The sequence below is a fragment of the Cebus imitator genome, unplaced genomic scaffold (assembly GCF_001604975.1).
Source record: "Cebus imitator isolate Cc_AM_T3 unplaced genomic scaffold, Cebus_imitator-1.0 Scaffold262, whole genome shotgun sequence".
Classification (NCBI taxonomy): Eukaryota; Metazoa; Chordata; class Mammalia; order Primates; family Cebidae; genus Cebus; species Cebus imitator.
Genome location: NW_016107577.1, coordinates 1,944,955 through 1,948,542, shown reverse-complemented (window position 1 = coordinate 1,948,542; position 3,588 = coordinate 1,944,955).

Here is a 3,588-nt window from a genome sequence, read left to right as displayed (position 1 = left end):
AGTAGGTGCTCAGTTATTGCTTATTGATTGATTGACTGATAGACTGAAGCCATGTAGTTGCAGCTTCAACAGGGATTCTGGGGCAGTGAGAAGGGCTTATTTGTAAGCATGTCCACCTTTTGAGTTACCTTAAGGGATATATTTTTAAAAATCTATCTCTGTATTTGCTTTTGTTGTTAACTTTCAAAACCAATAATATCCCATTGAATACTGTTAAATTCACTTAAGTATCATCCCATGTAGACATGCAGCAGTTTTAAAAAACCCCAACATCAAAAAATCCTCCTATCTCTAAAGGGTTGAATTAAATACCATTTAAATGTTAAATTCTAACTTCAATATTAAATTTTAATTTTGTCAGCTAAAACATGTCCTGAGGTATCCATGGTATGGGTGGAAGAAATGGCCTGAAAAGGTAGGTTTAGGACCAGATTGTAAAGGGCGCTGTGGTTGGTTCATGCTAAGGAGTTGGGATTTTGCTTTATAGGCCTGGGGACTCAGAATGAAAGCTCTGAGGATTCTGCTTCCTCTGAGTCCTCTCTAATGGACTCACTTTCCCAGCCTTTCTAGCAGAGGGCCTAGAGAGAGAAACTGTTTTTTAACAGTTAATTGCTGTTTCTAAAACATTTCTCTTCTACCCTGCCACTCTCATCAATCAATCTTTTGGTCAGTCCCCAAGATTCATTGAAGACTGTGTTCCCTGACTCTATGGCTTTCTCTCCATCTCATACTTTGCCCTTATAATAGGGGACTTCGATGCTCATGGTGACAATCCACCCAACACCTTGGCTTCTCATTCTCCTGACTTCATCAACAGTAGCATTTTCTCCTGTCCACCTGAGCTATGGACTCATGGCCACACCTTGAATCTTATCATCCTGGAGAATTATTCTGCCTCATGAATTCTGAACTCCACAAACTATTCTCTGAACATGATTTATTTTCCTTCCAATTCTCTCATTCCATTATTGCCAGCATTTTTAGCTTCATCAAAACCGTCAGTCCCCTTTGCTTCTCCAGTTACTCACAGTCTCTTCTATCTTTTCTTCCTTAATATTTCAACCTTTGACCACCCTGTTACTGAAACTTTCAACTTTCATGCCCTCTCATTCATTAAATCTGCTTGGCAAAACCTGCCAACTCTTTGCTTCTTCAACTACACTCCTGCAGAAAGCCATACAACCACTTGCAGGTTGGAACTGCTATAAATTCACATCCTTCAATTTCAAGCATGTCCTCAATATTGTCCAACAATCCTTCATGCATCCCTAAGATCATTCCCATTTCACACAAAAGATAATTCAACCTGTCATCATTTTCCTTACGATGGCTACCCCATTATCTCTACCATCATTCTCATATTAACTTACTTTTTACCTTAGAAAGACATTTGGAGCATTCAGGTACAATTTCCTCAACTGTCTATCCTCTTTCTTCCCACCACACATTGTATTTATGTTCATCCACACAATTCCTTCTTGTCTTATGAAAGAAGTATATTCTATTGCTCCTGAAGGCTTATTTCTTCCCTTGTACCAGCAACTCTTCTGTGTTCCATGATATTATTATTTTTCACTCTTGTATCTTCAACTTTTATATGTATAACATATAAATATTTTAAGTCTCTCTCATATTAAAAAAATCTCATATTCCTGTTTAGAAAACCAATCTCTCCCCTTTTCAAATAATGTTTTGTGGTTGTTGTTGATTTTAGAAAGTTTCAAAAACTCAGGCTTTTAAAATCTCTGTACTAACCAGTTACTAGTTGTATTACCTAGGGCAGGACAGTACTTTGCAAGTGACAGAGACTACCCTGGCAGCATGACTCACTCCTTTCTTTCCGATGTTGAGTTCCAGGATAACATGGTGGAATTCCTTCAAAGTTCCTGCTATTCTAATTGCCAGTTAATGTTTCTTTGGTAATAATTAAGTCCTTCTTCTGAAGGCAGATTACGCTTTACTCAAGACAGTATTTTAGCAAGTATTTTGTTGTTAGTCAGTAGTATTCCTAGATGATTCTTCTCTTCTATAGTTCAGATGAACAAATATTTACTGAATGCCTATTATGTTCCAGGCACTATTTATAGGTCCTCCTTCACCTCGGTGTTGGTTTTTTGACTGGTATTAGGAAAACATTTTCCATGGTTTCTATCTGGCCAGTCTGTAGTCCATACCCACAAAGATAATACCTTTAATAGATGCTGTTAATGCCCTACCTTATGTTTACTTGTCTAATATAAAAATGGAAGGGTTAATGCTCCCAGGGGTGGTAGAGAGATAAATGACCTAACCTCTCTGTGTTCCAGTGGGATAGTTCTGAAGTATGTTATACCAGGCTTCTCAAGGCTTTCCCAGTAGGATTGAGCTCCACTTGTCCATAGCAGTAACCTCCTCATTAATGTACATGCTATCTTTTCTAATCTCTTCCTGCCTCACTTTTCCCACTTTACCACTTAGGCTAGCCCCCAAATAAACAATCTACAATCTAGTAGTCTTTGTTTCAATTCTGTTTTTGGAGGAGCCAAACAAAAATAGTGTCTTACCCTAAAGGAACACTTACTGTGGGCCAGCCATCATTATGTTCACTTCATGTATCTTAGCTAGTGACTAAGATTGGGATTAAGTTAGGCAAAAGATACAAAACACTTATAATAAGGTCTAGCACATAGCAGGTACTCAATAAATTTTAGCAATATAATATATCAGACAAGGTCCAGTCAGAGAGATAAACCACACCAGTGATTTGAACAGAATATTTAGTACAAAGAATTGTTACCTAGGCATAAAGTCATTATATAAACAACTGAAAAGGTAAAAAGAGAACTTCAAAGCATGACAGAAGTAACAACTGCAGGATGTAGCTACTATCCTTGGGAAAACAACGGGAAGAGGTCAGAAGAGTTAAAGCTTAAAATCCTGGAAGAGAGGTTAAACAGAGCTGAAGCTCAGACCTCTGAAGAGGGCACTGCTCAGCTGGTACTGCTGACTCTAAGCTTGGAGGAGTGGCTTCACGAACCTCAGACCTTTAGGGAGGGGCAGAGTTGGTATATTAGTCCATTTCACACTGCTGTAAAGATACTAACAGAGACTGGGCAATATATAAAGGAATGAGGTTTAATTGACTCACAGTTCCACATGGCTGGGGAGGCCTCAGAAAACTTACAGCCATGATGGAAGGGGAAGCAGGCACCTTCTTCACAAGGCAGCATGAGAGAGAAGAAGGAGCAAATGAGGAAGAGCCCCTAATAAAGCCATCAGATCTCGTGAGAGCTGACTAACTATCACAAGTACAGCATGGGGGAAAACCACTCTCATTATCTAATCACCTCTCACTAGGTTCCTCCCTCAACACATGGGGATTATTGGGATTACAGTTCAAGATGAGATTTGGGCATGGACACAGAGCCAAACCATAACCGTTGGCTAGCTAGTGCTGTTTTTATGAAAGGGGCATGATAAGGTTAGTTTGGTAAGTTCTAGAAAAATGAAAATCTCAGTTCAAAATGTGCTGCTTTTGGAAGAAACTGCAACTATTGGAGTGAAGAAGTGTTGTTAAGGGAGATATTTACAGGAAAATGAAACCAACAG